Consider the following 13,054-nt stretch of genomic DNA (forward strand, 5'->3'; position numbering starts at 1 on the left):
CGGTCTCGTCTGGTTGAATCACGTGAGAATCATCATGGAGATATTTCCGCAGCATTGATACATGAAAGACATCATGTGTTCCAGATAATGAAGGCGGCAACGCTAGTCGATAGGCACGATCTCCTATCTTTTCAAGAATCTCATATGGACCTACATATCTCGGAGACAATTTTCCTTTCTTGTCAAATCGGACAACACCTCTGAAAGGAGAAATCTTCAGGAATACTCGTTCTCCCACCTCAAATACCAACGGTCGTCTTCTGAGGTTAGCATATTTGGCTTGTCGGTCCTGAGCTGCCTTCATTTTCTTCTGAATCAATTTCATTTTTTCGGTCATATCTCTGATCATGTCAGGTCCAGTCTCAGGAACTTCAGAGATATCATCCCAATAAAGCGGGAATCTGCATTTCTTTTCGTACAACGCTTCGAATGGAGCCATCTCAATACTCGTCTGATAGCTGCTGTTGTACGAAAATTCACAAAGAGACAATGCATCTTGCCAATTATTGCTAAAATCAAGCACCATGGCTCTCAGCATATCCTCCAGTGTCTGAATCGTCCGTTCTGACTGTCCATCAGTCTGAGGATGATATGCGGTACTAAAATGTAACTTCGTACCTAGAGCCTGCTGCAGACTCTGCCAGAAGTGCGAAGTGAATCGAGGATCACGGTCTGAAACAATCGACTTCGGCACTCCGTGCAATCTTACCACTTCCCGGACATAAACATCCGCCATCTGATCATATCGGTAGGTCATTTTGTATGGAATAAAACAAGCAGATTTGGTCAATCGATCAATCACGACCCAAATCGCATCACAACCTCTGGAGGATCTCGGTAACTGCGTCACAAAGTCCATGGAAATGTGATCCCATTTCCATTCAGGAATGGACAAACTCTGCAATAATCCTCCGAGTTTCTTTCTTTCAGCTTTCACCTGTTGCCAATTCAGACACTTGGCTACAAATTCAGTAACATCAGATTTCATTTGCTTCCACCAATATTGTGTCTTCAAATCATTATACATTTTCCTGCCACCAGGATGAATGCTAAAACGACTGTTGTGCGCTTCTAACAGTATTCGCTGTCTCAAATCTGAAACATTTGGCACAACCAGACGATTATTCACATACAAAATGCCATTTCTCACCTGATATTCCGATCGATGTCCCGCTCTAACCATTGCAATCGAATTCTGTATATTCTGATCAACCTTATGTGCCTCTTTGATTCTCACTATCAATTCTGGTTCAGCTCGAATCGCACGTAATCTCAGAGGCTGACAATCTGTTTCAAAAGCTAATCCAGACAAACAGCAGTCTTTTATCAAATTGGAAACTCCTATAGTCGATAAGGATAGCGAACATACCTTTCGACTTAGTGCATCTGCTGCTGCATTGGACTTTCCCAGATAGTATTTAATCTCACAATCAAAGTCTTTCAATAAATCCAGCCATCTCCGCTGTCTCATATTCAGCTCTGATTGCGAAAACAGATATTTCAAGCTTTTATGATCAGAATATATCTCAAATTTCTCACCGTACAAATAATGCCGTCATATCTTCAATGCAAAGAATATGGCTGCCAATTCAAGATCATGAATTGGATAACGAGATTCATAGGGTTTCAGCTGTCTCGAGGCATAAGCAATCACATGCCCCCGCTGCATCAAAACACAACCCAATCCTCGGTGAGATGCATCACAATAAACAACAAAGTCACCAGTACCTGAAAGAATATTTAACACAGGCGCACTGGTCAATCTCTTTTTCAATTCCAGAAAACTGGATTCACAGTCTTCTGACCAAACAAACGGAGCATTCTTCTGAGTTAACTGCGTAATCGGTTTGGCAATACTCGAAAAATCAATAATGAATCGGCGATAATATCCTGCCAAACCCATGAAACTGCGAATTTCCGGCACAGATGTAGGTCTCGGCCAACTAATCACGGCTTCAACCTTACTGGAATCAACTGATATACCGTCTCCCGATATAATGTGACCCAAAAACACAACCTGTTTCAGCCAAAACTCGCATTTCGACAATTTAGCATATAATTTCTCCGCCCTCAAAATTCTCAACACAGTCCTCAGATGATTAGCATGTTCAATCATATTCTTTGAATAAATCAATATATCATCAATGAATATGATAACAAAATCATCCAAATATTTCTGAAAGACGCGGTTCATCAATCCCATAAATACCGCTGGTGCATTCGTCAAACCAAATGGCATGACAATAAATTCATAGTGTCCATACCTGGTTCTAAATGCTGTCTTAGAGATATCAGAGTCCCTGACTCTCAGTTGATGGTATCCAGATCTCAGATCGATCTTGGAATATACAGATGAACCCTGCAACTGATCAAACAAATCATCAATACGAGGCAATGGATATTTATTCTTTACCGTCGCCTTGTTCAGTTGCCTGTAGTCGATACAAAGTCTCATCGACCCATCATTCTTTCTCACGAACAGTACTGGAGCACCCCAAGGAGATACACTCGGTCTGATATACCCCTTGGCCAGTAAATCCTCCAACTGTTCCATCAGTTTTTTCAATTCGATCGGTGCCATCCTGTATGGAGCTCTAGAAATCGGAACAGTTCCTGTCATTAATTCAATGCTGAAGTCTATCTGTAGTAGCCCGAATTCCAAATTGGGTAATTAACGGATTAATGTGTAATTTTTGACCGTGGTCATGATCGGACGGACCGAAGATGGTTCGGTAGCACCGAAGAGTTCGGACGATCCGAAGTGGGTTCGGTGGATCCGATCATGAGGTGTCAAGAGTTGATCGACACGTCAGTTTGCATGCAAGTTCGGATGATCCGAAGTGTAGGTTCGGTGGATCCGATCATGAGGTGTCAAGAGCCGATGGACACGTGGGAGTTCGGACGTTCCGAAGTGGGTTCGGTGGATCCGAACATAGCCTATAAATAGTGCTCGGATTTCCTCATTTTGGATTGGCAAGTTCTTGAAGTTGTGTCTCATTTTGAGAGGTTTGGAAGGTTTTTAGGGTTAGTTTGTCGGTCGAGCGTTAGCCAAGAGCTGCCAGGATTAGTAGCGTAGTGACGCCTGAGTTACGAGGCAATCGACATCAAAGGGCTGTCGACGGACGAAGGTAAACCCTAAACCTTTGGTAGTACTGGTTTTGCTAGTCGAGCATGGTAGTATTGTTCATTGGGTATGCTTTTAATGCGTAGGCTTGTTCTAGACCTGATTAGCGGTGTTGCGTAAGGCTAGGCTTGCTGTGATAGAGGTACGAAAGTACTATCCGAGATATCCTGGTCGAGTATACATCCTTATATGTGTTGCATGATTATGTGGTGCATTGATATATGTCATATGATGCATGCTATTATGTCACGTTTTATGATGCATGTTGCATTTCATGTTGAGCCGTATCTCCTTCGAGATAGCTTTTACTGTTGAGCTGTATCTCTTTCGAGATAAGCTATATCTTGTGGGGCCGCTCAGCCCTGTCTTGTCTTGTGGACGCATGGACACCGAGAGTACACAGTGGCCGACGGGTCCGGAGGGCTTCGGTGATCCGGGACATTTTAGGTCCACGTCTGTTCTTGTAGTGGATGCAGTGACCCAGAGGAGTACCGCGCGGCACTATCCACTTGGCGCCTCTAGACTGAGCATTTTGAGATCCTTTGTTACTCCTGTTTCTTGACTACCCTGGTATCATATCATAGCATGTGCATTTCATATAGGCTTGTATACTCATGCTTTTGTACTGGGCGTTCTTATCGCTCACGTCCTCGGTTTTGTTTATCTTGGACACCCCATTCCCGCGGGGCAGGCCTCAGGTTGGACAACTCAGGAGGAGGAGGAGGAGGACGTTGAGTAGCTGGTTGGTTTAGTTCTTTGGTATCTTTTTGATTCGATATGGTTGTACCGTATATTTCAATTTTGAGTTGTTCTGATTTCGATTGGGTTGTATAACTACTGTCGTTGGCCATATTTCCGCTGTTATCTCTGATTATTATTAATTAAGTTAATTGCATGCTTAGTTCTTCATTAGTAGGTGATTCTGGAACGGGTCACTACATTTATGGTATCAGAGCATGCTTACGATTTTGGGATATAGATTCTGTTTTGGGATTTTCGTTGACCATTTTACCATTTTCCCCATTCTATCTTGTAGCGATGGCTGACCACTTTGGTGATGAGAGTAGTCAGGGAAGTGTAGGTCGTTGGGGTGACCAGGGCGATCGTAGACGTCATTCTTTCCGTTTCTACCCCGATGGGTCATTCGGTGTTAGCAAAGCGTCTAGTGATGGGTTGTCCGGTAGATTTTGAGGGTAACGAATTGATTGCGAATCTTATGATCCTGGAGATGGAAGATTTTGATTGTATTCTAGGTATAGACCTATTGACTACTTACCGAGCTACTGTGGATTGTTACCAGAAGCTTGTTCAGTTTCGTACGACTGAGAGCTCTAGTTGGTTTTTCTATGGTGAGGGAGCGCGACCTCCGATGCCAGTGGTATCTGCTCTGAAAGCCTGTCGTGCTTTAGAGGCGGGCGGGGAAGGCTACCTCATCTATGCGATTGATTCCTCCACAGGTAGTGTTGGTATAGATGATATTCCAGTGGTTTGTGAATTTCCTGATGTTTTTCCAGATGAGATTCCTGGTTTTCCTCCGGTTAGAGAGGTGGAATTTGGCATTGAGTTAATGCCAGGGACTGCACCGATTTCTCGTGCCCCTATCGTCTTGCTCCGTCAGAGATGAGAGAATTGAAGCAGCAATTGCAGGATCTTCTTGATAAAGGTTATATTCGCCCGAGTGTTTCACCTTGGGGAGCTCCAGTCTTGTTTGTCAAGAAGAAAGATGGATCTATGCGATTGTGCATTGATTATCGCCAGCTGAATCGTGTGACGATCAAAAACAAGTATCCATTACCTCGTATCGATGATTTGTTCGATCAGCTTCAGGGTACCTCTGTTTACTCCAAGAATTGACTTGCGATCCGGTTATCATCAGATGAGAGTTAGAGATGATGATATTTCCAAGACTGCATTTCGTACTCGATATGGGCATTACGAGTTTCTAGTTATGCCATTTGGATTGACGAATGCGCCAGCGGTGTTCATGGATCTGATGAATCGAGTCTTTCGGGATTTTCTAGATCAGTTCGTTGTGGTTTTCATTGATGATATCTTAATTTATTCTCACAGTGTGGAAGAGCATATCCAGCACTTGAGGATTGTGTTGCAGATTCTTCGCGAGAAGCAATTGTATGCTAAGCTGAGTAAGTGCGAGTTCTGGATTGATCGTGTAGTATTCCTTGGTCATGTGATTTCCAAGGAAGGAATTTCTGTCGATCCCAGCAAGATCGAAGCAGTGCTGAATTGGTCACGTCCGACGACGGTGGCCGAGATCCGTAGTTTTCTAGGTCTGGCAGGGTATTATCATCGCTTCATCGTGAATTTCTCTCAGGTAGCTAGACCATTGACGCAGCTTACTCGGAAGGATGTTACATTTGAGTGGTCATCTGAGTGCGAAGATAGTTTCAGAGAGCTTCGTCGACTTCTGACTTCTGCACCTGTTTTGGCATTACCGTCAGGATTTGATGGTTTCAGTGTTTACACCGATGCCTCTTTTCAAGGATTAGGGTGTGTGTTGACGCAGAATGGTCATGTGATCGCTTATGCTTCCAGACAGTTGAAACCTCACGAGGAAAAGTATCCTATTCATGATCTAGAATTAGCTGCTATTGTGTTCGCGCTGAAGATCTGGCGTCATTACTTGTACGGGGTTAAGTTTGAAATTTTTACTGATCATAAGAGTCTGAAGTATCTGTTCACTCAGGCTGAGTTGAACATGAGACAACGTCGTTGGATGGATCTACTTAAAGATTATGACTGCGAGATTAAGTATCATCCAGGTTCTGCGAATCTCACAGCCGATGCTCTTAGTCGCAAGGTGAGAGTCTCTGCACTTCAGACCAGTGCTATGATTAGTACTATCCAGGATTGTTGTTCATTGGGATTTAAAATTTCAAACATCGGAAAGGTATAGAGAGCATTCGTGTTGCTACCATTTTATCTGAGCCAATTTTGTTCGCTAGGATTCGAGATGCTCAGATGTCTGATTTCAAGACTCAGAGATTAGCTCGGTTGGCTGGTGGAGATAGTAACTTCCATTATCAGTCTAATGGTCTTCTGTGTTTGTCTAATCGGGTTTTAGTACCAGAGGATGATACTTTGAGGGAAGAGATCTTATCTCAGGCCCATCGAAGCAAGTTGAGTGTTCATCCGGGAAGCAATAAGATGTATAAAGATTTGAGGACACGATTTTGGTGGAAAGGGATGAAGCGCAGCGTTTATCAGTTTGTCTCCAAGTGTCTGGTTTGTCAGCAGGTTAAGGCAGAGCACCGTCGACCGGGAGGATTATTGCTGAACTTACCTATTCCCGAATGGAAGTAGGAGCATATTGCAATGGACTTCATTACTCACTTACCATTGTCTTCGAGGAATAGTGATGCTATTTGGGTAGTGGTGGATCGACTCACCAAGTCTGCTCATTTTCTGCCATATAACCGTGATTTCACTTTCGATCGTATGGCTCGATTGTACATTCAAGAGATTGTACGTTTGCATGGGGTGCCAGTTAGTATTGTCAATGACAGAGATCTTTGTTTTACCTCACGATTTTGGGGTAGTTTCCAGTCAGCATTGGGCACTTCACTAAGTTTGAGTACGGCTTATCATCCAGAGACCGACGGTCAGACAGAGAGGACTATCCGTACACTTGAGGATATGATGCGAGCTTGTGTTATGGATTTCGGACCCGCTTGGCAGGATCATTTGCCTTTGATTGAGTTCGCGTACAACAACAGCTATCATCGTAGTATTGGTATGGCACCATTTGAGGCGTTGTATGGGCGACGTTGTCGTACTCCATTATTCTGGGACGAAGTTGGGGAACGACATGTTGAGGGACCGGAGTTAGTCCAGCAGGCTATTGATAAGGTTGCAGTAATCAAGAAGCGGATTAAGACTGCTCAGGATCGACAGGCTAGTTATGCGAACACCAAGCGGCAACCTCTTTATTTTCAGCCAGGTGAGAAAGTGTTTCTCCGAGTTTCGCCTTTTCGCAGGATTTTGAGATTTGGTCTCAAGGGTAAGCTGTCTCCGAGATTTATTGGTCCATTTGAAATATTGGAAAGCGTGGGAGATTTGGCTTACAGACTTGCATTGCCGCCATACCTATCAAGTATTCATGATGTGTTCCACGTATCTTTGTTGAGACGATACGTAGCAGATGAGTCTCACATTTTGCATCCCTCTGAAGTTCAACTAAATTCAGATTTGTTTTACGTGGAACGACCAGTGCGGATCCTCGATCGCAAAGACAAGGTGTTGCGGAATAAGATCATTCCTCTTGTCTTAGTTCAGTGGCAGCGCAGAGGCACTGAAGAAGCCACTTGGGAGCTAGAGAGTCGTATGCGTTCAGAGCATCCAGAGCTCTTTTGAGTTGTGCTTTGTATATGTTTGTGTTTTCAGTTGTAATCGAAAGATCAGTTGTGTTCAACAACAATTGAGATGTAATAACGATGTTGTTATTTCGTTTTGTTCATCCTCTAAGCCTGATTTCGAGGACGAAATCTTTTAAGGGGAGGAGAATGTAGTAGCCCGAATTCCAAATTGGGTAATTAACGGATTAATGTGTAATTTTTGACCGTGGTCATGATCGGACGGACCGAAGATGGTTCGGTAGCACCGAAGAGTTCGGACGATCCGAAGTGGGTTCGGTGGATCCGATCATGAGGTGTCAAGAGTTGATCGACACGTCAGTTTGCATGCAAGTTCGGATGATCCGAAGTGTAGGTTCGGTGGATCCGATCATGAGGTGTCAAGAGCCGATGGACACGTGGGAGTTCGGACGTTCCGAAGTGGGTTCGGTGGATCCGAACATAGCCTATAAATAGTGCTCGGATTTCCTCATTTTGGATTGGCAAGTTCTTGAAGTTGTGTCTCATTTTGAGAGGTTTGGAAGGTTTCTAGGGTTAGTTTGTCGGTCAAGCGTTAGCCAAGAGCTGCCAGGATTAGTAGCGTAGTGACGCCTGAGTTACGAGGCAATCGACATCAAAGGGCTGTCGACGGACGAAGGTAAACCCTAAACCTTTGGTAGTACTGGTTTTGCTAGTCGAGCATGGTAGTATTGTTCATTGGGTATGCTTTTCATGCGTAGGCTTGTTCTAGACCTGATTAGCGGTGTTGCGTAAGGCTAGGCTTGCTGTGATAGAGGTACGAAAGTACTATCCGAGATATCCTGGTCGAGTATACATCCTTATATGTGTTGCATGATTATGTGGTGCATTGATATATGTCATATGATGCATGCTATTATGTCACGTTTTATGATGCATGTTGCATTTCATGTTGAGCCGTATCTCCTTCGAGATAGCTTTTACTGTTGAGCTGTATCTCTTTCGAGATAAGCTATATCTTGTGGGGCCGCTCAGCCCTGTCTTGTCTTGTGGACGCATGGACACCGAGAGTACACAGTGGCCGACGGGTCCGGAGGGCTTCGGTGATCCGGGACATTTTAGGTCCACGTCTGTTCTTGTAGTGGATGCAGTGACCCAGAGGAGTACCGCGCGGCACTATCCACTTGGCGCCTCTAGACTGAGCATTTTGAGATCCTTTGTTACTCCTGTTTCTTGACTACCCTGGTATCATATCATAGCATGTGCATTTCATATAGGCTTGTATACTCATGCTTTTGTACTGGGCGTTCTTATCGCTCACGTCCTCGGTTTTGTTTATCTTGGACACCCCATTCCCGCGGGGCAGGCCTCAGGTTGGACAGCTCAGGAGGAGGAGGAGGAGGACGTTGAGTAGCTGGTTGGTTTAGTTCTTTGGTATCTTTTTGATTCGATATGGTTGTACCGTATATTTCAATTTTGAGTTGTTCTGATTTCGATTGGGTTGTATAACTACTGTCGTTGGCCATATTTCCGCTGTTATCTCTGATTATTATTAATTAAGTTAATTGCATGCTTAGTTCTTCATTAGTAGGTGATTCTGGAACGGGTCACTACACTATCTCTCGAATCGGAGGCAATCCAGGAATCTCATCTGGAAAGACATCAGCAAATTCACACACCACTGGCAAATCCGCCAACGATGGGCTCGATTTCAGTAAATCAACTGAATATACCAGGAATCCATCTGCTCCCTTCTGCAATAATCGAGTCATATTCATTGCAGATATCAAAGGAATTCTAGCACGAGAACCCTTACCATAAAATTTCCACTCTTCATCCATTTCAGGTCTGAATCGAACTATCTTATGGAAGCAATCGACTGTAGCTCGGTATTTGGTCAACATATCGTTACCGACAATACAATCAAAATCAGATAAACCAAGCACAATACAGTCTAACTCAATCGTATGCCCATCGTACTGCAGTATACAAGGTTTCACAGACTTCACCGATATCAAACCTGTTCCTAACGGGGAAGAAACAGACACTACTAAAGACAACGACTCAATAGGCAATGCATGACTCAATGCAAATCTCTCAGAAATAAAGGTATGCGATGCACCAGTATCAATTAATACATATGCAGGATAACCAAAAATAAAACAGTTACCTGCAACTACATCGTCAGGTGCATCCTGTGCCTGCTCTTCGGTCAAAGCGAAAACTCTGGCCTGCTGTCTCGGAGGCTGGCTCGCTGTCTGGCCCCCTCCTGGCCTCTGCTGTGACTGAGTAGACTGTGCTGGCTGAAAAGTATGAACGGCAGATGGTCGTCTACCTGCCTGAGCCACTGATCCCGAGACTCAGCTGCCTGCGATCCCTGGGCACTCCTCTGTGGACACACTCGAGCAAAGTGTCCTTGCTGTCTACAAATACGACAGCTGCCAACCACTACTCGACACTGATCTGTGGAATGCCTCCCTCCACAAGTAACACAGTACGGTCCTGTATAACTCAGGCCCTGACCGGTCTGTCTAGAGCCACTCGAACTGGACGAGCTAGTTCCTGATTTCTTGAATTGCTTCCCTCTAGCCCTCAAGAAATCCTTCTTCCTGCTACTGCTACTACCACCTTCAAATCGAGGAGGTGGTTGTTGTTGTCCCGGTACTGGAAGCACAAACGAAGCCTCTCTCTGCCTCATCAGTCCTGCTTCGGCTCCCTTGGCTCTGTTCAAGGCATCGGTAAAATTGTTTGGCCTCCCGGTATTCACCAAGGTAAAGATTTCAGGATTCAGGCCATTTATGAACTGGTCCGCAATGGCCTCATCATGTTCAACTACGTGGGGAGCAAATCGGAGCAGTGTAGAGAACTTAGCCACATAGTCCTCAATGTTTAACTGGCCTTGTTTCAAGTTTGCAAATTCGGCTCCCTTGTCCTTCCTATAAGATACTGGGAAGAACCGTAGGTAAAATTCAAACTTAAACACATTCCAGGTAATGGCCGTACCTCGTTGTTCCAATGCCCGTTTCGTTGTGATCCACCAGTGTTTAGCAACGTCATGCAGTTGATGTCCTATCAGTTTCACCCTCTTTTCCTCCGTATATTCCAAAGATTCAAACATCGCTTCAATATCGTCCAACCAACTTTCACATTCCACGGAATTCTCCGTACCTTTCAAAGTCGGTGGATGAAATGACTGAAACCTTTTCAACAGTTTCTCCATCGGTGTAGGAGTCACATCCATGGGAGGATTCGATGTACTCCCTTGTTCTGGTATTCTTCTCGGAGGCATATCTGAAATCAAAAGGATTAGCAACCCCAACCCAAAGTTCTATTTCAGTCCTCCTCCGATCATCTTACTGCTGATCTAGAATCGGCTCTGATTCGTTCGCAATAATACATGTTTTCAAATCAAGTCAGATAAACAGATAAACATGCATTATAAAGCAGTAAATCATGCTAGCAATCAAAAGCAGGAAAGAAAACACATTCTACCCCGCCCACTAGCTCCTATCTCAATCTCAAGGATCTGTCGCTCTCATACCACCTGTTGTGGGGACCCGGACGCTAATCAAGTTCTTAATCATCATTGGGACTAATTAATCAATTATAAAACAGGGTCTAAATATTTTTTTTAAACTGCGGAACGTAGTGAAATCAAACTAATATACGACTCAGTATAAAATAAAGTACATGTCCTGTACCGTCTACAAACCAGTAAAACTAAGGTACAACATCTATATATCAAGTGTCACACCCTATATACATCTGATAAGTGCAAGATTTGCACTTAATTTATATTAGAATCCATTTTGAATTATGCTTGTTTCGAACAGAATTATGCGTTTTTGGTTGTTTTTGTTGTCATTTCAGGAATGGTGGAAATAGCGGACACGAAGCCAAGAAAACCGAGAAAACGCCCAAGGACAGAACGATGCGCGCCCCAGCGCGAGAGTTCGTGCCATCGCGCGCAATGACATGCAAGTGTGCAAACCCGAAAGCTCCGCGCCCCAGCGCGACTTCACGCGCAACCGCGCGCACTCCCCATAACACCACTTGCAGAACACTCCGCGCCCCAGCGCGACATCACGCGCGATCGCGCGCTCGCAGCAGCATTCATTGACAGAGGACCGCGCGCCCTCGCGCCAAACCTCGCGCGACCGCGCGCCCACTCAACACCACACTCGGCAGCACACAACGCGCAGCAGCGCCAGAACTCGCGCCACCGCGCGCACGCCGCGTCCAGAAACATATATAATGCGCGATCGCTAGGTCAGAAAGGACACGCAGCCGTCACTGGAGAAATACCTAGGAGAGCTGGAACAATCAGGAGACGAAGATCCGGAACGCAAAGATCGATCGCAGATACGAAGAACGACGGATCTGGACACAGAGACGACACTTCGGATTTGTCTTTTATCTTTCGTTTCTTTTTATTTTCGTGTAACTCGATGCCTAGAATTACAAATATGTCTTGTTTTCTCGTGGATTTCGTGATGAACTAATCTCCTATTCTAGAGAATGACGTAGCTTTGTGGACACGATAATTTGACGTGGTTATTTTATTTGATTGAATTCCATTTTATGTTTACTTGTGTTCTCTGTACTTAATGCACTGCAATTTACTGGCCATAAATTGTTTGTTATTTGATTAATTCTACAACTCGGGAGAGAAACTAGGATTATAGATCATTAGAACACATCGTTAAATGTTTATAGCGTTCGGAAGGCGTATAACTTTAGCGAGGCTTAGTAAGAACATTGTTTGCATTTATCTTTTAAACTTAGATTTTTATTAGGAATAATAAAAGTGAAGTTTAATCGGTACACTTTATTCGTCACTTGGGAAAGGGGAATAAAACAATTAAGTGTTCTTGGCCATTAAACGATTGGAATTCAGGAATAATAATTCAACTGTGAAGAATTGTCGTGGAAACTTTGCGAAATCATTTCTCTAGATATTTTCTCTCATTGGTAATTCTCAATTCGGTGATTTAATTAAGTCATTGTTTTCTAGCTATTCAATTAAACAAACCAATTTGATTATTGATTTTTCTAAATAAAGTCTTGGCTATTTTAATTACAAGCATTGATATACATTTTTATACACACTTCTCGTGGGAACGATATCTGTACTCTAACCAGTACTAAAACTTGGCACCGTATACTTGCGGTAGTGAAAACACGCAACAAGTTTTTGGCGCCGTTGCCGGGGAGTGTCAAATTTGAATTTATATCAGAATTGTTACCAATTAGTCTAGATTTTAATTTAGTTATTTTATTTTATTTCATTTTTGATTTATTCACTTTTTCTGTTTGACAGTGCATGCTAAGATCGCACAGCCCTGATTTGCTTATTTTTGATCCGGAGATCGAGCGAACTGCGAGAAGATTAAGAAAAGCGAGAAGGGAAGAAATCAAAGCGATGGCTGATAACAGAGAAAACGACCGACAGATGCCGCCTGAGGCTATACCAATCAGAGATCACTTCCGACCAGTGATCAACACGCATTATTCTGGCATTGCTCGAGGAAACATCAACGCCAACAATTTCGAGCTTAAGCCCGCATTGATAAACATGGTTCAACAGAACCAGTTTGGGGGA

Source organism: Primulina eburnea, chromosome 15 (assembly GCF_022965805.1).
Source record: "Primulina eburnea isolate SZY01 chromosome 15, ASM2296580v1, whole genome shotgun sequence".
Classification (NCBI taxonomy): domain Eukaryota; kingdom Viridiplantae; phylum Streptophyta; class Magnoliopsida; order Lamiales; family Gesneriaceae; genus Primulina; species Primulina eburnea.